The 22,274-nt window shown below is 43.9% G+C and overlaps 1 long non-coding RNA gene across 2 annotated transcripts; it reads left to right on the plus strand.

Moving 5' to 3' along the window:
• Positions 1-334: 334 nt before the first annotated feature.
• Positions 335-10,353, plus strand: LOC125543996 (uncharacterized). 2 transcript variants are annotated; one of them, XR_007299201.2, is made up of 4 exons: positions 335-1,004; positions 1,073-1,212; positions 2,176-3,099; positions 3,634-4,649. It is a non-coding gene; the product is annotated as an uncharacterized LOC125543996 (long non-coding RNA). The 2 variants fall into 2 exon arrangements; XR_007299199.2 differs by lacking the exon at positions 3,634-4,649 and adding an exon at positions 4,656-10,353 and having other exon boundaries at positions 336-1,004.
• The last annotated feature ends 11,921 nt before the right edge of the window (positions 10,354-22,274 follow it).

Here is a 22,274-nt window from a genome sequence, read left to right on the forward strand (position 1 = left end):
TAAGATATTACTTCTAGGATGACCCATATTTAAAACTATAATGAAGCTAGCCAACTCACCTTCACAAGACTCCCCCGATTGGAGCTTCGTCGGCCGTCCGATCTGTCTTTCTGACGCGCCTGAGCCGTAGGATGTTCACCTGCAGTCAAATCTTATTTTACCTCACGGTTCTTTTTTAGTCCAATGACAAATGGGCTCACGTCGGGCGCTCATTGGCTGGGTTGGCTGTTTCCGGGTGCAAGAGGTTTTGCCCAATCACCTGGGCGCGCTTCGCACCCAATAACCCGTGTCTCGCCCCAATCCGACCCCAACCGCCAAACGAACCCTAGCCAATCCGACCCCAACCGCCAAACGAACCCTAGCCAATCCGACCCCAACCGCCAAACGAACCCTAGCCCCCTTTCTTCGTCCCCTCAATCCCTATAGCCGCTGCACCCCTCCCTCTCCCTTCTGTGCGTGCGCTCGACCAAGGACGTCGTCGTCGCCCTCGGCTGCTCCTCCACCACCCCGCCTCTTTCTCCTCGCCTTCCCATCGGTTGCGCTCAGGTCGTCACCGTCGACGAATAGGATAGTGCGGGCCGCTTCCTCCTTTTCCTCCGGCCGGATCTATGGCGTGCGACCGCGGAGGCGAGCCTCTCCGGTGGCAGAGGCAAAGGGCGACCACATGGATCGATCCCTGCAGGAGATAGAAGATGGGAGAGAGGGAAAGAAGGAAGGAGAGGAGGAAGACCCAGTGGCGGGCGGGAGAGGGTCACCAGCCGGCGCCGGCGAGGTCAAGTGCGACCTGATGGTTGGTGGCGGCTCGATCCACTCCTGGATCTTTATTGTTCCACTTCCCCACTACCTAACACCGAGCAAGAGGGCTGCCCGAGGAAGAGGGTGAGGACGCAGGGATTGAAGAGGGTGTTCCCGCATTCATCGTCTGGCCAAGTGCAAGGACGAGGACGAGGACGCGGGGTGGAGCATGTCATCCCTCTGGTTATCGCCTTCCTTTCTGCTGCTGGGTGAGCTTCTTCTCCCTTCTCATCAATGAGAGGTAGTTACAGTAGTTGATGTGTCACCTTGCTCCTAGGCTGAGATGAGGGTTTTCTCCAGCGATTGTGGTGGCCTGAGTCAGAGATCGACAGCCAGATGCTTGTGGCTACCACACAAAACGTGCTCTCTTACTGACCTCGAGGTCCGAGCCGCAATTCCTCTTGTTTTTGCTCCAAGGTATCTAGCCCGCTGTTCCTCTTGTTTCAGATCATATGTGTTGGTTTGATGTATGTGTAAGAGAACAAAATTCGAATTGGGGAAGGGTGATTTCAGACCAATCTAATTGTGTGTATAAGCACTAATCTGGGTGTATGTATAATTGCTTTCAGACCAATTCGCATGATCTGAAACACCCAGCTGGGTGTATTAGCAATGATAGAGAGTTAATAATGCCCTGCATTTTATCTCGCAAAAAAGCCTTGCATTTTATCTTTAAAGTGTGGATCATTGGAGCTATCATGAAGATAAGCAAGCTGCTGATTTCAGCAACGTGACATTTTGTACTGATTAGTGAACTGGAAAGATATAGTAGTAATTATTCTACATCCAGATGAATGGGATGGATAGTAGTTCTGCTATGCAGAATGGTAGTGTTTCCTGCACGATCTTTTGTTTGTCATGTATGCCATCATTGAGTATTGTAGAGGCTGCAGTAATCTTACTCTGTATATGGATGCTGTGCAAGTTAAAGGTTCGCAAAATAATGTGCTAAACTCTTATTTGTGGGCCAGGTTAAAGATCGCATGTTAGTTTGCTTGGTCTAAGTTCAGAAGCGACAATACAATGTTGTTTAAGTCAAGTTTTTAACTTTTTATATATTCTGATTATTGCATCATTATTTATCAACTGAGGCATGGTTGTTGTGTGCACTTCTTACTGATGACGATCCTGGTGTTGTTTTTGTGAGAAAAGAAAGAGACGGCTCGATGTGCGTATTTATATTTATTTTGTTCAATTATAATGGGATGAAGTAACTTAATTGACTGATAGTGTTGTTAGTAGTGATAGACAATAGGCAATTTACTAGAGCAGTTCAAGCAAGTATACTTCCAGAATCCATCTTGTGATCTGTTGGTAACAACACCAAATTTGCCAGTTTGTTCAACCAAACAAAGTGTATAACTTGCTTCATTTTTGCAGGTATAGAAGAAGGACCTTTGCTTAATGGTTGATTTTCTTCTGCTCACGGCAGCTTGCTCGAGGCAAACATGCAAGCCTGACGTGCACTGATGGCGCTGCCGGCAGTATCAAGGATGGAAACAGCAAGACACTCTTTTAGGTCAGAGAAACTGGCGGTGCCAATGATAACGCCTGAACCTTCGTGACTGCAGCAGCCACCATCATGTTGTAGCTCAGCCAGACCACGACCATCGATAGGTGACCATCTTCATTGAGGTATAGAAAACAATCCATGTATTGCCATGCTTATGTTCTCTAAAGTTTTACATCCTTCAATCCCACTCATTGACAAGACTTAGACAAACACTTTTACTGGTGATGGTGGGGCTTTTTTTAACTGAGATGTGCAAGATGCATCTTATCCCCCGAGAAATATTGCCTTTAATTTCTTGATTTTTTTCCTGGCATGCTAATTTAGAGCCAGATATGCATGATTCATAATACACATTACAGTCAATTATCCATTGGAATCTTTTGTCCATAGAGGTGATTTTGTTTGGACCATTAGTCTAGGTAGTGACATTTTGATCGATAAGGCACAAGTTTATTTTCTTTTTGACTCAGGGCTACACTAAAGTAAGAATCACCGTTAGTGAAAAGAAGGCATACAAATCATGAAGCTTTTGCCTTGGTTGAGTTCCTCATTTAATTGTCACTTATTTATTTGAAGGAAGTTATTCAATTCTCATCGGGCTTTCCTTAATGCTTTCCATTTCTAAATAAGAAATTTAATACTCGATATTTTTAATATGTGAGGAGGCGGGGGGGGGGGGGGGGGGGGGAAGAAAAGGGGCTGTCAGGTCGGACTTTTGGTGCGTCTCTGACCAGAGATAGCTGGATCCATCTGATGCTCTTCCAAACAGTGCAGTGCAGATTTGCTGACTGGTACAACATCTAAACCTTTGCTGCTCTAGATTCTTTTTACATCTCTTAGTATCAACAAATAAGCTGGTTATAGTATATACTTGAAGATTGCAGCAGGCACAAAATGCTTGGTTGACCACCCGGTTAACTGAATTGTGCCTATGAATGGTCAGTAGAGTAGTTGCTTTTTTCTATAAAAAAAAGAGGATCAGTTTGGTTGCCACGTGACTGTAAGGCCAGAATGGTGGTACTGAGAAGTGGTTCTGTAACAGTCATATGTGTTGTGGAGTTGGAACTTGATTCTTTTGAAGTTGGAGTGGCTAGGTTGTTATACATACATGCTGCCCACTGAATTCAGATTTCAGTATACTGTTTAGAATAGGGGTGGATCATTGTGTTGTGTTCATAATTAGAGCTAGAGAGAAGGGAAGAGTACACCATACCATTTATTTGTACTGCATGGTCCCACTGTCGATTTTCTGAAAGTGCATTAGCCTTTTCTTAAAGTACATTACTTTCATTCTTGGAATAATAGATTGATGCTCCCTACCTCAGGTTTAACAATGCATGTCGGTTGGTCGGTGTACTAATTTTGATGCTTCTTGATCGGTGTTTCGGAAGCCATGGGCTTTTGTGTATTTGCACAAGCTTCCTTCATCTTTACTATTTTCTATCTTTAGTGTTTCTTTGATATTCCTTTGTAACTGTCTGATGTTCTGCCTTGGGTGTCCTCTGTCTTGGTTTACATCTCCATATGGCTAGCTATGTATACACACGTAGGTTTTGTTTGGACTGTACTCAAATCACAGAGATGTTTCCATATTCATGCATTCCTCTCTTTAACTCATGATTGTTAGATAGTTGAATATCATTGGTTTGCGTCGGCATTCTATTTTTGCAATTTGAAATAGGTATTGGTCCATTGATATTAAATTTCACAATAGATAGTGGAATCTTCAGGTAAAAGTAGTGGCAGATATGTTGGACACTTCTTTTTCGATGCAGAAATGATGTTATTGACTTGAGTCCTCAACACATATTTTTCAGTAACGGAGAGGATTATTCACCTTTGCCGCGGTAGGCGTTAAGACCTGACAGAGCCAGGCCAATGGGCACTATTAGTGTTAAACACCCGACCCTGATGAGCCCTTACAGCCCGTGCTACTGGCCAGACATCTTCTTTGGGTCCGGAACGAAACCAGTAGGGGCACCTTGAGCGAGTACTCGAGGCGTGCAGTCAAGTCGTACAGGAAATGCGACCAGACCAGCTTTCCTGTTTACAATTGTTTGGATCGTTCAACAGCAAAGTAGAACCCATATGATTGACCCTGATGCATGTCATGCGTTATCTGCAGTATATCTCAATTTTGAATGTGATATGTCGTGTATGTATATACTAAAATTGAGCTTTTTATCAATACCGGGCTGCAAAATTATTATGCTTTTGGGTCTTTCCTGAATTTAGTTAGCGTCAATACCTCCAGAATCCCTCTTGCAATATGTAAGTCTGTTGGTAAGAACATTGATTTTGCCAGTTTGTTCTTCTAAACAAAGTGTGGATGTTTCATTTTTGCCAGGTAAAAGGAAAAGAGAACATTGGAGGAAAAGGCAATATGGCAGATTCTCTAAGCTTTCTCAAATGTTTGAAGGAAAAGATAGTTACAATTATTTTTCTCTCGCCTTATTACATCTTGATGTTAATAGGCGTTGGAAGGTACTATGGACCACATTCAAGGTTTACCGAATTTGCACAATCCTATTACAGTTTATTCTGATGAAAGAATTGACCAGTTCTTCCTTGAGTAAATTAGTATTGCTGATGCTACTCCTTTGTGCATTGTTACATAGAATTATAGTTGTGAAGGTGTGTACGAATCAACATATAATTCCCACCATCCTATTACAGTTTGTTTTGATGACAAATTGTGCAGCTCTTACTTGAGTAAATTGTGCAGATCTTCCTTGAGTAAATTAGTATTGTGGTTACTAATCCTTTGTGCATTTGGGTACAGCTCTACTGAAATACTTCCTCCGCTCCTAAATATAAGTCTTTCTAGAGATTACACTACAAACTACATACGGATGTATATAGACATATTTTAGAGTGTAGATTCACTCATTTTGCTCGGTATGTAGTCCGTAATAGAATCTCTAAAAAGACTTATATTTAGGAACGGAGGGAGTACTTCATATGCCCATTTTAAACCCAGACCTGACTTTAAATCATTTCTGTTCTCATCTGTTCTCCTGAATTTTAGTCCGCTTCAGCAATGCTATGACCTGCCACTCCATGTATACATGAAAAACGACCACAGTTTTGCTGTTGTGATTTGGTCAATCATCTGCGTTTCGATTCCTACTGATCTCTCATCTATTTGGCAACTGATGCCACCCGAAGGGCTGCCAACCCAAGACAACATCGGTACTATCCTTCAATAAAGAAAATACATGCATGCAGAGAAATCTGAAATAGTAGGAAATGTGAAATCTCACCAGTTGATCTCTCGCCCAAATGAGGAACCATGGAAGAAAAGGGGATAAACATGCATGATGGATGCAGTCCGTGCTGCTTCATATTCTACTATGGACCGGCAACACATAGAATTATTTGTGGACTGGGCTAGGTAGCATATGGGCCTTTCAAATAACTATGCCCCCATAAAAGTTTGGTACAAACACTGCTAAAAAATTACATCTTTGACTGGTCTATACATCTTATATAAATATGTTCTTTTTCAAACTCAGATTTTTCAGCGTGATAACCATATTTTCAACTAAAAAATGCCTCCTAAACAGGTCTATACATTTTTATACAAATATGATTTTTTTTCAAACTCGGATTTATCAGCGTGATAAACACATCTTCAATATAGCATGATTTAACACATGGGATTTCTACTATCAATATCGAATATGTCCTTGCAAAATGAAATTATTTTCATCGACAACATGGCTTTAGTGGATCTCTGCGCTATTTGGCGCAACGGGTCAACTAGTCTTTATAAAGGAGTAGATGGTGTTATTAGACGTTGTGTACCTGAACATGAACAGGAACAGATCTTACGCAAGTGCCACTCCGAGGCTTATGAAGGACACCATGCTGGAGATAGAACTGCACATAAGGTATTGCAATCCGGTTTTTATTGGCCTACTCTCTTCAAGGATGCCCGTAAGTTTGTTGTCTTGTGATGAATGTCAAAAAATTGGTAATATTAGTAGACGTCAAGAAATGTTTATGAATTATTCACTTGTTATTGAACCATTTGATGTTTGGGGCTTTGATTATATGAGACCTTTTCCTTCCTCTAATGGGTATACACATATTTTAGGTGTTATTGATTACGTTACTAAGTGGGTAGAAGCTATTCTAACTAGTAGTGCTGATCATAACACCTCTATTAAGATGCTTAAAGAAGTTATTTTTCCGAGGTTTGGAGTCCCTAGATACTTAATGACTGATGGTGGTTCACATTTTATTCATGGTGCTTTTCGTAAAATGCTTGCTAAGTATGATTAATCATAGAATTGCGTCTTCATATCATCCACAGTCTAGTGGCCAAGTAGAACTTAGCAATAGAGAGCTTAAAATAACTTTGCAAAAGACTGTTAATAGATTTAGAAAGAATTGGTTCAAGAAACTTGATGATGCATTGTGGGCTTATAGATCTACATATAAAAATGCTATGGGTATGTCTCCATATAAAATGGTTTTTGGTAAAGCATGTCACTTACCTCTTGAACTAGAACATAAGGCATATTGGGTTATTAAAGAGCTCAGCTATGACTTTAAACTTGCCGGTGAGAAGAGGTTTTTTGACATTAGCTCACTTGATGAATGAAGAACCGAGGCCTACGAGAATGCCAAATTGTTTAAAAAAAGTTAAAAGATGGCATGATAAAAGGATACAAAAACGTGAATTTAATGTAGGTGATTATGTATTATTGTACAACTCTCGTTTAAGATTTTTTGCAGGCAAACTCCTATCTAAATGGAAAGGCCCTTACATCATTGAGGAGGTCTACCGTTCCGGTGCCATAAAAATCAACAACTTCGAAGGCACAAATTCGAGGGTGGTGAACGGTCAAAGAATTAAACATTATATCAGGTAATCCTATAAATGTTGAAACTAATGTTATTGAAACCGTAACCCCGGAGGAATTCATAAGGGACACTTTCTAGAATGTTTCAGACTCCGAAAAGCAATAGGTACGTGCTACGGTAAGCAAACCGACTCCAAAACAGTTCTAATGGCATTTTTTCTCCGTTTTGGAATATTTAAGAAAATAGGAAAATAAGAAGCAGACCGGAAAGGATACGAGGCTTCCATGAGGGTGGAGGGCGCGCCCTACCCCCCTGGGCGCGCCCCCTGCCTCATGGGTACCTCGTGTGCTCTCCGGACTTCGTTTTCTTGCACGATACTTCTTTTGGTCGGTAAAAATTCATTATATAATCTCCCGAAGGTTTTGACCACCGTATCACGCAAATATCTCCTGTTTTTGTTTTGAGCTGTTTTCTACCAGGGTTGTCAAGGCCAAGCATCATGTCGTCTCCCTCCTCCTCCAACAATTAAGGCAAGGATGCTTGGCTAATGAAGATAGAGCTGAAGAGAGAAGAGCCCGAAGAGATCAACAAGGATGATGGGATCAAGAAGGCCATGGGGGACCAAGTTCCGGCAGTAGCAGAAGAAGACATCCTTCAACCTCACCACAATCTCTTTACCCCAATGGAGATTGAGGCTTTCAAGATGATTGAGTTGGCTCGTATTCAAAACAAGTATCTCACAAGTGAAAATATTTTGTTGAAGGAGCATATCATCGCACTCAAGGGCATTATCCGCAAATTGGAGGATCTCCTACGCTCGATGTGCGACTATCCATCATCACCAACACCTTCTTCACTAACAAAGAAGAACTGAGTCTCGCGTATGGGCACTCCCCTTGGCAACTGCCAAGTTTGGGGGAGTGCCCCGGTATCGTATCACCATCACACTTTTATCTTTACCGTTTTTCTTAGTTCGATCATTTTGATAATATCTTGATCTAGTAGAATAAAGTTTTAGTATGATCTAGCTGTGAGTTTTGCTTTATGAACCTTCTACGTAATCGAGTCCGTGAGCTATATATAATAAAGATTAGTGTTGAGTTAGGGGCTTGATTATTTTGCTATGATCTTGAGGGAATAGAATAAAATAAAAGAGAAGAAATAAAAAGAAATAAAGGGATCATGTGGATCTTATGGAGAGTAATGAGCTCACATATACGGAGTATGATGAATAAAAATTGTTGAGAGTTGACAAACATAGTTTTGGTCATCGTTGCAATTAATAGGAAGTAATAAAGAAAGAGAGGTTTTCACATATAAATATACTATCTTGGACATCTTTTATGATTGTGAGCACTCATTAAAATATGATTTGCTAAAGAATTGACGTTGAACAAGGAAGACAATGTAATGGGTTATGTTTTCTTACATCTGAGATAAATTATATTGTCATGGATCATCCAACATGTTGAGCTTGCCTTTCCCTCTCATGCTAGCCAAATTCTTTGCACCAAGTAGAGATACTACTTGTGCTTCCAATTATCCCTAAACCCAGTTTTGCCATGAGAGTCCACCATATCTACCTATGGATTGAGTAAGATCCTTCAAGTAAGTTGTCATTGTTGCAAGCAATAAGAATTGCTCTCTAATATGTATGATTTATTAGTGTGGAGAAAATAAGCTTTATATGATCTTGTGATGTGGAAGAAATAAAACTGACGGACTGCATAATAAAGGTCCATATCACAAGTGGCAATATAAAGTGACATTCTTTTGCATTAAGATTTTGTGCATCCAACTATAAAAGCACATGACAACCTCTGCTTCCCTCTGCGAAGGGCCTATCTTTTATTCTTGTCTATTACTTCATATAAGAGTCACGGTGATCTTCACCTTTCCTTTTTACATTTTATCCTTTAGCAAGCACAATGTATTGGATAGATCCTGATATATATGGCTAATTGGATGTGGGTTTTCATGAACTATTATTGTTGACATTACCCTTGAGGTAAAAGGTTGGAAGGCAAAATTATAAGCCCCTATCTTTCTCCGTGTCCGATTAAAACTTCATAACCATAAATATTGCTTGAGTGTTAGCAATTATGAAAGACAAAAAGATGGTTGAGTATGTGGACTTGCTGAGAAGCTCTTATATTGACTCTTTCCTATGTTATGATAAATTGCAATTGCTTCAATGACTGAGATTATAGTTTGTTAGTTTTCAATGAAGTTTCTGATTCACACTTGAGTATGTGAATGAATTGTTAATTTAGCATAGGAGATCATATGAAAAAAAATATATATATATATGTTGCTGTTATAACAATGATCATGATGCTCCCATGTCCGTATTTTATTTTATCGACACCTCTATCTCTAAACATGTGGACATATTTTTCGATTTCGGCTTTCGCTTGAGGACAAGCGAGGTCTAAGCTTGGGGGAGTTGATACGTCCATTTTTCATCATGCTTCTATATCGATATTTATTGCATTATGGGCTGTTATTACACATTATGTCACAATACTTATGCCTTTTCTTTCTTATTTTACAAGGTTTACATGAAGAGGGGTAATGCCGGCAGCTGGAATTCTGTGCTGCAAAAGGTGCAAATATTAGAGACCTATTCTACACATCTCCAAAAGTCTTGAAACTCCACGGGAATTATTTTTAGAATATATAGAAAATATTGGGCGAAAGAAGTACCAGAGGGGGGCCACCCACCGTCCATGAGGGTGGGGGCGGGCCCTACCCCCTGGGCGCGCCCCCTGCCTCGTGGGCCCTCAGGTGGCCCTCTGATGCCCATCTTTGGCTATATGGAGTCTTTCGTCGAGGAAAAAATCAGAAGCAAGCTCACGGGACGAAACTCCGCCGCCACGAGGCGGAACCTTGGCGGAACCAATCTAGGGCTCCGGCGGAGCTGTTCTGCTGGGGAAACTTCCCTCCGGGAGGGGGAAATCATCACCACTCATCATCACCAACGATCCTCTCATCGGGAGGGGGTCAATCTCCATCAACATCTTCACCAGCACCATCTCATCTCAAACCCTAGTTCATCTCTTGTATCCAATCTTCGTATCCAAATCTCAGATTGGTACCTGTGGGTTGCTAGTAGTGTTGATTACTCCTTGTAGTTGATGCTAGTTGGTTTATTTGGTGGAGGATTATATATTCAGATCCATTATGCATATTAACACCCCTCTGATTATGAACATGAATATGCTTTATGAGTAGTTACGTTTGTTTCTGAGGACATGGGAGAAGTCTTGCTATAAGTAGTCATGTGAATTTGGTATTCGTTCGATATTTTGATGAGATGTATGTTGTCTTTCCTCTAGTGGTGTCATGTGAACGTCGACTACATGACACTTCAGCATTGTTTGGGCCTAGAGGGAGGCATTGGGAAGTAATAAGTAGATGATGGGTTGCTAGAGTGACAGAAGCTTAAACCCTAGTTTATGCGTTGCTTCATAAGGGGCTCATTTGGATCCATATGTTTCATGCTATGGTTATGTTTACCTTAGTATTTCTGTTGTAGTTGCGGATGCTTGCAATAGGGGTTAATCATAAGTGGGATGCTTGTCCAAGTAAGGGCAGTACCCAAGCACCGGTCCACCCAGATATCAGATTATCAAAGTACCGAACGCAAATCATATGAACGTGATGAAAAGTAGCTTGACGATAATTCCCATGTGTCCTCGGGAGCGATTTCCTTTATAGAAGAGTTTGTCCAGGCTTGTCCTTTGATACAAAAAGGATTGGGCCATCTTTTTGCACCTTATTTACTTTCATTACTTGTTACTCATTACAAATTACCTTATCACAAAACTATCTGTTACCGATAATTTCAGTGCTTGCAGAGAATACCTTACTGAAAACTGCTTATCATTTCCTTCTGCTCCTCGGTGGGTTCGACACTCTTACTTATCGAAAAGGCTACGATAGATCCCCTACACTTGTGGGTCATCAGGGACCTCCACTCTGTAGAGTCTTCGGGACACTATGTCGGTCCCTCCACTTGATACGGCGCAGGGACCAACATCCTCATCAACACAGGATCTGTCGAGTCTTCGGGAAGTGGAGCTGAACACCTCATTCGTTCCGCCTTCTTTATCCAGCACTGGTCAAAGAAAGAACTCTCAATACATCGCTACGGGATAATCAACCGAGTTGCGGTTAGAAATTGGGTGCTTACCGAGGTATCCGGATGGTTGCAGTCGAGACCGATGTCCTCTGACGTGTCCGTCCACTACTTTTGAGTCTTGAAGAACAGTTTCCACATCCCTTCGTGCGTTGTGTCGAAGAACTGCTGAAGGGTCCACGGTCCTTCTGGATTGAACACCCACATACGGAGAGGCCATCACTGGCATGGGAGGATCCGGCGGACTAGCATCACTTGGATCACGTTAATAAGGCCAACGTCCCTTTCGAGGATACTCCGGATACGACTTTGCAGCGTCTGTACTTCGTCAGCTGATCCCCAATCTAGCCCCTTATTTATCCATGATGCGAGCTGCAACAGAGGGTCAGATCGGAACACAGGTGCGGCTGCCCATTTGGTGCCACGGGGTTTGGTGATATAGAACCACTCTTCTTGCCATAAGTTGGAGGTTTTCATGGAAGTGCCTTTTGGCCAGCTAGTATTGGCAAGCTTGCTCACCATAGCATCGCCGCACTCCGCTTGCTCCCCATTAACCAGCTTTGGCTTCACGTTGAAGGTCTTGAGCCATAGGCTGAAGTATGGGGGGATGCGGAGAAAGGCTTCACACACGACGACGAACACCGAGATGTGGAGAAAAGAGTCCGGAGCTAGATCGTGAAAATCTAGCCCATAATAAAACATGAGGCCGTGAATGAAGGGATGAAGAGCGAACCCTATCCCGTAGAGGAAGTGAGAGATAAATACCACCCTCTCGCCGGATTTTGGTGTGGGGATGACCTGCCCTTTAGTAGGGAGCCTGTGGGGGATTTCCCTAGTCAGGTACCTCGCCTTCCGAAGCTTCGCGATATCCTCCTCGGTGACCGAGGAGGCTGCCCACCTACCTTGGGAGATGGATCCCGACATAACTAGAGGGCCTGGTAACAATGGAAGAAATCGAATCCTGGGCGCTGGAGCCTAAGGTTGGGGAGGTTGAGGAAGAGGTAGGCGTGGGGGAGAAAGACGGGTCTGTACCCCTTTATAAAAGCGAAGAATATCGAATGCCTCCTCACGGGCCTTAAAGCTTGCCTATTCCCAATGAATCGCCAACAACACGGTTGGATTACCCACGCCCATATTGATGAGGATCCCGTGATAAGGGGACACGATCTCTACTTCGACAAGACGTGCCGATGGAAACCTCACCTCGAAACGTGGATTGGGAGGCTAAAAAACGGTTTGAAATAATGACCGGGCGGAGATGTGGCGTCTCACTACAAAAGATGTTAGTAGATGGTACTTGTTAAATATTATACTCTTTGCGGAGCTCGTTTTGCGGAGCCGGACACGTTTTCTGTGTTCTAGGACTACTTTGGGGTATTTGGAGGAGGAACCTGCCTTCCAATGCCGAAAACAATCTGCGCGCCGGACACATCGTCATTGAAGCCTGGTTCAGGGGCTACTGAGGGAGTCATGGATTAAGGGGTCCTCGGACGTCCGGGCTATGTGACATGGGCTAGACTAATGGGCCGTGAAGATACAAGACAGAAGACTTCCTCCCGTGTTCGGATGGGACTCTCCTTTGCGTGGAAGGCAAGCTTGGCGTTCGGATATGAATATTCCTTCCTCTGTAAACCAACTTTGTACAACCCTAGGCCCCTCCAATGTCTATATAAACCGGAGGGTTTAGTCCGTAGAGGCAATCTCAATAATACAGGCTAGACATCTAGGGTTTAGCCATTACGATCTCGTGGTAGATCAACTCTTGTAATCCTCATATTCATCAAGATCAATCAAGCAAGAAGTAGGGTATTACCTCCATCAAGAGGGCCTGAACCTGGGTAAACATCGAGTCCCCTGTCTCCTGTTACCATCGACCTTAGACACACAGTTCGGGACCCCCTACCCAAGATCCGCCGGTTTTGACACTGACAACAACCACATGCATGGAGCAGTTGAACACGCAGGAAATGGTCGTCTACAAGCCTGCAGACAGTTGCGTCGCAGCGTGGAGAGCGGCCGTGTGCTACTACCGCCGTCTTGGTCTATTAGTCCTCTTTATATTCTATGCCATATTTTGACCTTAAATTTAACCAACAAAATGTTAATGCATGCTAAAAATATTATATAATTGGAAACTATGTTCAAACACGAATCCAATGGTATAATCTCTGGCGACATGCATTCATATTTTGTTAGTTAAATCTCTAGCCAAAATTTGGCACAAAAATACATAGACGACTTATAAACCAGTGTTGGGGAACGTAGTAATTTCAAAAAAATTCCTACGCACACATAGGATCTTGGTGATGCATAGCAACGAGAGGGGAGAGTGTGTCCACGTACCCTCGTAGACCGAAAGCGGAAGCGTTAGCACAACGCGGTCGATGTAGTCGTATGTCTTCACGATCTGACTGATCCAAGTATCGAACGCACGGCACCTCCGAGTTCAGCACACGTTCAACTCGATGATGCCCACGAACTCCGATCCAGCAGAGCTTCATAGGAGAGTTCCGTCAGCACGACGGTGTGATGACAGTGATGATGATGCTACCGACGCAGGGCTTCGCCTAAGCACCGCTACGATATGATCGAGGTGGATTATGGTGGAGGGGGGCACCGCACATGGCTGGGAGAGATCAACAGATCAACTTGTGTGTCTAGAGGTTCCCCCTGCCCCCGTATATAAAGGAGCAAGGGGGGAGGCCGGCCGGCCCCTGTAGGCGTGCCAGGAGGAGGAGTCCTCCTCCTAGTAGGAGTAGGACTCCCCTCTTTCCTACTCCTACTAGGAGGGGGAAAGGAAGGGGAAGAGGGAGAAGGAAAGGGGGTGCCGCCCCCCCTCTCCTAGTCCAATTCGGACCAGAGGGGGAGGGGCACGCGGCCTGCCCTAGGCCAGCCCTCTATCTCTCTCCTCTAAGGCCCATAAGGCCCACTATTTCTCCCAGGGGTTCCGGTAACCCTCCAGCACTCCGGTTAACTCCGAAACCACCCGGAACACTTCCGGTGTCTGAATATAGTCATCCAATATATCGATCTTTACGCCTTGACCATTTCGAGACTCCTCATCATGTCCGTGATCATATCCGGGACTCCGAACTACCTTCGGTACATCAAAACACAAAAACTCATAATACCAATTCTCACCGAACTTTAAGAGTGCGGACCCTAAGGGTTCGAGAACTATGTAGACATGATCAAGACACGTCTCCGGTCAATAACTAATAGCGGAACCTGGATGCTCGTATTGGCTCCCACATATTCTACGAAGATCTTTATCGGTCAAACCGCATAACAACATACGTTGTTCCCTTTGTCATCGGTATGTTACTTGCCCGAGATTCGATCGTCGGTATCTCAATACCTAGTTAAATATCGTTACTGGAAAGTCTCTTTACTCGTTCCTTAATACATCATCTCGCAACTAACTCATTAGTTACAATGCTTGCAAGGCTTATAGTGATGTGCATTACCGAGTGGGCCCAGAGATACCTCTCCGACAATCGGAGTGACAAATCCTAATCTTGATCTATACCAACTCAACAAGTACCATTGTAGACACCTGTAGAGCACCTTTATAATCACCCAGTTATGTTGTGACATTTGGTAGCACACAAAGTGTTCCTCCGGTAATCGGGAGTTGCATAACCTCATAGTCATAGGAACATGTATGAGTCATGAAGAAAGCAATAGCAGTAAACTAAACGATCAAGTGCTAAGCTAATGGAATGGGTCAAGTCAATCACATCATTCTCCTAATGATGTGATCCCGTTAATCAAATGACAACTCATGTCTATGGTTAGGAAACTTAACCATCTTTGATTAATGAGCTAGTCAAGTAGAGGCATACTAGTGACACTATGTTTGTCTATGTATTCACACATGTACTAAGTTTCCGGTTAATACAATTCTAGCATGAATAATAAACATTTATCATGATATGAGGAAATAAATAATAACTTTATTATTGCCTCTAGGGCATATTTCCTTCAACCAGGACGGGGTAGTAGGTAATTTAATCGCAAATGTTTTTATTTTATTAATCATATGTGTACGTTTCCTTTCGTCCTCCTCTCACACGTCTTGTCACCCCGCTGCCATTGACCACTTAGAGTGCAAGCTTGAGCAGCGCGGGGGAGTGTTCTTTTGGCCAAACGATGGTGAGCTAGTTCCCGCGCAATCACGCAGGTTCCCGCGCAAGCTTCCCGCTCGACTCGGTGAAATCCCCCAAAATCCCAATGCTTACCGGCCTGCTATATAAACCCTCACGTCCCGCGAGTCTTGCGTCGCATTTTCCCGTCCCTCACAGCTGCTTATCTCGTTTGCTTCTCCCACAATCGCCAATGGCACTGGTCCGTCATTGTCGCTAAGCCACTCCACCGTCATTAGAGGAGAGCTCTAGCTGGGAGGCTACACCGCGGCGGCAGCACAGTCCCCGACGTAGTGTAGTGCGCGTGGCACCCCTGTTAGGTGTGCACGGATGACCCACCACACGCTCCACCGCCGCTGCCCGTCGATAGCTGTTGCCGGCTGCCATTGCCGCCACCCCACCGTCTGCCGTCGTGGCTGCCACACCACCGTCGAAAGCCAAGGCCATCGCCCACTCCACTGCCGCGGCCCGAAGGTGGGAGGTGGTCGTTGTGGCCGCCACCCACTACCGGCCATCGTGGCCATCACCCGCTCCGTTGTTGCGGCCCGAAGGCGGGAGGTGGTGGTCGTGGCCACCACCCCATCGCCGATCGTCGTGGCCGCCAGCCCACCGTCGACCGTCGAGGTCATCACCCGCTCCGCCACCGCCACTCGAAGGCGGGAGGTGGAGGTGGAGGCCTGCACGTGCGTCATCGACTTTGTGCGCTACATCGAGTTCATGCAAGGGAGGAGGAGCGCCTCGTCGAGCACGCAAAGAGCCTTACCGTCGCCGTGGCCGCAGCACACGCCGCCGCAGAGGCAAGGAATTAGGAGATCTACAAGGAGAACCACCGCTTCGAGAGGGGTCATGTGGAGCGGCAGAGGGTGCTCGAGGTGAGCGTCACTGAAGGTGCGACAGCGGCAGGCACCGTATTGCAGTTGTCCAGCTCGTCGGTAGGCTCCTCCTCCCCAGCCTCTTACTGAGCGCGCTCGGCAGAGGAGAGGCTGCTGGAAGTAGTACAAAGCTCCTTTGTAATAGTAGTATTTAGGGGCTATTTTGTTCAGTTCATCCGACTATAGATATGGTGGAACTATACAACGTACTTAAAATTATCTAGTATATATAGTTGAACTAGCTATTTTAGTATGTGGTTGGCAACAATTGGGGAAAAGTTTGGTCGATTCAGCTGTCAAGTTGAACTGTTTGTATGAAGAATGACTGCTTAATCTATGAATGAAATCTATGCTTAATTACTGAATTTAAGTTGCAAAAATTAGAGTGCTAGTGATTTTTAGCTGCATATTTTGACAAATCGCAGTGTTACAAGGTTGAAAAATGGCAATGTTACTAGATCAAAAAATGTCAATCTTTCTAGTTTGACAAATGGCAATATACCCAATATGACCGATGCAAATCTTACCAAATTGTTTGTACGTGGTTGCACACGGGTCATCCAAAACAACCGTTTGCGTTGAAGGGATGTACAAATCCTGCTCGGCACATTTTCTCTTGGCTTAGCGCTGAAGTCTGGCTTTGCATACCGTATTCAACCTGAACTGTTTGCGTTGAAGAGATGCACAAATCCCGTGCTGCAAATTTTCCCTCGACTTACTGAGGAAGACCATAGCTCTCACTTTCCATACAGGTGTTCTATCTAAAACGTTTGCGATCAAGAGCTGCACAAATCCTGCTCGGCACATTTTCCCTTGGCTTCTTGGGGAAGATGTTGGTTTGCATACGAGTGTTCTAACTAAAATGTTTGCGATGAGTGTTTTATATTTAAAAACCATTGACATTTTTTAAAAGAAAACCATTTGATAAGTTTGTACATTAAGAGAGAAAACCACAAGTTCGTTCAAACCATATCTTTTCATTTAGTCACACTGCGAATTTATATTCATATGATCGAGATACAATATTAAACCCAAAAAAACTATTCCCAGCAGCGGCGGAGGCGGCGTGCCACGCCGGCGTTGTCGTTGTCATCTTTCGCGACGCCGTTGTTGAAGTCTTCAAGGTAGCACAGAATGTTCTTCACTTGGAAATCAAACGACATGTCGTCGCGCGATCGACGGGCGGGGCACGGGAGGAGGCAAATGGTGGCGCTGCGAGGTAGCGGTCTACGATGGCGTCCCATGCCACTGAGGGGGGGCACGTGCACGGGCACGAGCGCGGCGGGTGCAGGCAAATGCACGGGGACCGGCACCCCAGTGGGTGCAGGGGCGCGCACGAGCATGAGCACGGGCGCTGGCACTGGCATGTACACGAGCTCGCGCGGGTTTGCGGAAACCTCATTGACGCTCGCGGCTTCTAGCTCTGCGATAGTGCTCGGCGATGAGCCCGTCAATGCTACGGGGATGGTCACTAGCGTGGGCGCGGGGATGGGAGCTGGGACGGGCGTGGGGGCAGCAACCACCGCGCCCAGCTTGTTCAGGGCCATGTCCATGAGGCCCCATTCCTACTTATTTTCTATCTCCTCCGGCTCAGAGTTGACTTCACCAAACTTGAAGACTAGTGGCAGATGATCCTTCTGCGCCATGGCGTTGGTGGAGGTCTGTGGGAGAGAGGGGAATGGGAGGCGAACAGTAAGGCCGCCCGTATTAAACAGCGGCTCAGGAGCCATTAATGAAGAGGGTGCAAGCAAGGCAGGCGGCCATGGAAGTCAAAGGGCTCGTTTCCCAGTGAGCCTGCACAGTGTACAACTCGCATGCTTCCCGGTGAGCCTGCGCATTGGAGGACAGCTTGCATGCCTCTCGGTCAGCCAGCGCACCGGACTACGCTCGCACGCCTCCCGTTCAGTCAAGCAGCTATCCGCACGATACCTCCTATAGGCATTAAATAGAGACACGTGGCGTCACGTGAATGGTTAACAGAACGCACACAATTTAAATTATAGAAACATTTGAGATGTTAAAGTGGCAGCTATTTGTTTCAAATTTCCTTTATTGGTTGTTATTCGAGTGCGCCTTCTCTCAAAATGGACGCGAAAAATACCACAACATGTCGGGTGCCATTCCATGATAGCATGCCAAGCTTCATGAATTTTAGACGAGTTTTGGATTTACTAGAATTTAAAAACAAAGTATCTCAACGTTTTGCCAGCAATCCACAGTGCCCTGGTGTTTAAAATTCATTCCCATTTCTTGCATGGGACCTAAACATGCACCCAAGGACACACATTAGATATGTCAACCCATTTTTCTACACTGGAGCATGTGCATGTAGTTCAAATTTGAATTATGCACATAAAATGCCTAGAAAACCCAGTTAATGTATAAAAATATCCAAACAAACCCTCAAGAATCCCAAAAATTGACACAACACTCCTGTCGCTCTATGTTGACACTAATACGTCTCCAACGTATCTATAATTTTTGATTTTTCCATGCTATTATATTATCCATCTAGGATGTTTTATATGCATTTATATGCTATTTTATATGATTTTTGGGACTGACCTATTAACCTAGAGCCCAGTGCCAGTTTCTATTTTTTCCTTGTTTTTGAGTTATACAGAAAAGGAATACCAAACGGAGTCCAATTGACGTGCCAATTTTTGATAATTTTTTATGGACCAAAAGAAGCCCCCAGAGTAAAAGAGCTGGGACAGAAGAGTCCCGAGCCATCCACAAGGGTGGGGGCGCGCCCTACCCCCTGGGCGCGTCCCCCTATCTCGTGGACGACTCGAATACCCCCCTGACGTGAGACCTACGCCAAAAATTCCTATAAATACAGAAACCTCCAGAAAATAACCTAGATCGGGAGTTCCGCCGCCGCAAGCCTCTGTAGCCACCAAGAACCAATCGGGACCCTGTTCCGGCACCCTGCCGAAGGGGGGATCCATCACCGGTGGCCATCTTCATCATCCTGGTGCTCTCCATGATGAGGAGGGAGTAGTTCACCCTCGGGGCTGAGGGTATGTACCAGTAGCTATGTGTTTGATATCTCTCTCTCTCTCGTGTTCTTGATTCAGCATGATCTTGATGTATCGCGAGCTTTGCTATTATAGTTGGATCTTATGATGTTTCTCCCCCTCTACTCTCTTCTAATGGATTGAGTTTTCCCTTTGAAGTTATCTTATCGGATTGAGTCTTTAAGGATTTGAGAACACTTGATGTATGTCTTGCATGTGCTTATTTGTGGTGACAATGGGATATTCACGTGATCCACTTGATGTATGTTTTGGTGATCAACTTGCAAGTTCCGTGTCCTTGTGAACTTATGCATAGGGGTTGGCACATGTTTTCGTCTTGACTCTACGGTAGAAACTTTGGGGCACTCTTTGAAGTTCTTTGTGTTGGTTGAATAGATGAATCTGAGATTCTTTGATTCATATAGTAAAATCATACCCACGGATACTTGAGGTGACATTGGAGTATCTAGGTGACATTAGGGTTTTGGTTGATTTGTGTCTTAAGGTGTTAATCTAGTACGAACTCCAGGATAGATCAAACAAAAAGAATAGCTTCGTGTTATTTTACTACAGACTCTTGAATAGATCGATCATAAAGGATAACTTTGAGGTGGTTTCGTACCCTACAATAATCTGTTCATTTGTTCTCCACTATTATTGACTTTGGAGTGACTATTTGTTGCATCTTGAGGGATAGTTATATGATCCAATTATGTTATTATTGTTGAGAGAACTTGCACTAGTGAAAGTATGAACCCTAGGCCTTGTTTCCTAGCATTGCAATACCGTTTTTGCTCAGTTTTATCATTAGTTACCTTGTTGTTTTTATATTTTCAGATTACAAAAACCAATATCTACCATCCATATTGCACTTGTATCACCATCTCTTCGCCGAACTAGTGCGCCTATACAATTTACCATTGTATTGGGTGTGTTGGGGACACAAAAGACTCTTTGCTATTTGGTTGCAGTGTTGTTTCAGAGAGACCATCTTCATCCTACGCCTCCCATGGATTGATAAACCTTAGGTCATCCACTTGAGGGAAATTTGCTACTGTCCTACAAGCCTCTACACTTGGAGGCCCAACAACATCTATAAGAAGAAGGTTGTGTAGTAGACATGAGACACTAGAAATTTTTGAAAGCAATAAGAGGCGATGAATATCATTTTGTACCCAAAGGTGGCAAGTTCCCTACCGAAACCATCAGGCTTGTTGTGAGAAGCTCTGATTTGCGAGAAGCTTATACCCAAACCTGCCCCAAATGGGACAATTTTTTTACCACAACATGTTGATGCCGCTCCATGATAGCGTTTCAAGTTTCATGAACTTCAGATGAGTTCTGGATTTACTAGAATTTAAAAACCATGTATCTCGATATTTGCAGCCAAGTGACGGTGGCAAGGTGTTTGATATTCATTCACATTTCTTGCATGGGACCTAAGCATGCAACCAAGGACACAAATTTGATTTTTCAACCAATTTACATGCACTGGAGCATGTGCTTGTTGTTCAAATTTTAATTATGCACATAAATGCATAGAAAACTTAGTTAATGTATAAAAATATCCAAACGAACCCCGAAAAATTCCTAAAATTAACACAACACTCATGTAGAGACAACGGATATCATTTCGTCCAGAAAGGGGAAACGTTCCCTACCGTAACCATGAGGCTTGTTGTGAGAAGCTCTGGTTTGTGAGAAGCTTATACCCCAACCTGCCCCAAATGGGTCAATCTTTTTACCACGACATGTTGATGTCGTACCATGCTAGCATGTCAAGTTTCATAAATTTCAGACGCGTTCTCGATTTATTAAAATTTAAAAACCATGTATCTCAATGTTAGCGGTCGATCGACGATGGCAAGGTATTTGACATTTATTCTCATTTCTTGCCTGGGACTTAATCATGCAACCAAGGACACACATTTCAATTTTGAACCCATTTATATGCACTGGAGCATGTGCATGTAGTTTAGATTTGAATTATGCACATAAATGCATAGAAAACTCAGTTAATGTATAAAAATGTCCATGCGAACCCCGAAAAATCCCAAAAATTGACACAACACTCCTGTTGTTCTATGTTAACACGAGAACTTTGAAAGTAAGAAGAGGCAACAGATATCGTTCCGTCCCCCGAGGTGGCACTTTCCTTACCGAAACCATCAGGCTTGTTGTGAGAGAAGCTCTGGTTTGTGAGAAGCTTATACTCAAACCTTCCCCAAATGGGACAATATTTTTACCATGGCATGTCGATGCCGTTCCATGATATCATGTCAAGTTTATGAATTTTAGAAGAGTTTTTGATTTACTAGAATTTTAAAACCATGTATCTCAATGTTAGCGGCCGAGCGACAATGTCAAGGTGTTTGGCATTCATTCTCATTTCTTGTATGTGACCTAAGCTTGCAACCAAGGACACACATTTGATTTTTCAACCCATTTTTATGTACTGGAGCATCTGCATGTAGTTCAATTTTGAATTATGCACATAAGTGCCTAGAAAACTCAATAAACATATAAAAATGTCCAAACGATCCCCGAAAAATTCCAAAATTTAACACGACACTCATGTTGTTCTATGTTGACACCAGGAAAAAATTGAAAGCAAGAAGAGGCGACGAATATTGTTTTGTCCACGAAGATGACACGTTTCCCTAATGGAACCATGAGGCTTGTGAGAAGCTCTGGTTTGTGAGAAGATTATACCATAACCTGCCCCAAATGGGACAATATTTTTTACCCCAGCATGTTGATGCCATTCCATGATAGCATGCCAAGGTTCATGAATTTCAGACGGGTTTTGGATTTACTAGAATTACAAAATAAAGTACCTCAATGTTTGCCGGAGAGCCACGGTGCCGTGGTGTTCGAAATTCATCCCATTTCTTGCATTGGATATAAGCATAAAACCATGGACACATATATGATTTTACAACCCATGTTGGTGTACCAGAGCATGCACATGTAGTT

This window comes from Triticum urartu, chromosome 3A, assembly GCF_056163025.1.
Source record: "Triticum urartu cultivar PI428250 chromosome 3A, HENAU_Tu73, whole genome shotgun sequence".
In the NCBI taxonomy this organism is placed as follows: domain Eukaryota; kingdom Viridiplantae; phylum Streptophyta; class Magnoliopsida; order Poales; family Poaceae; genus Triticum; species Triticum urartu.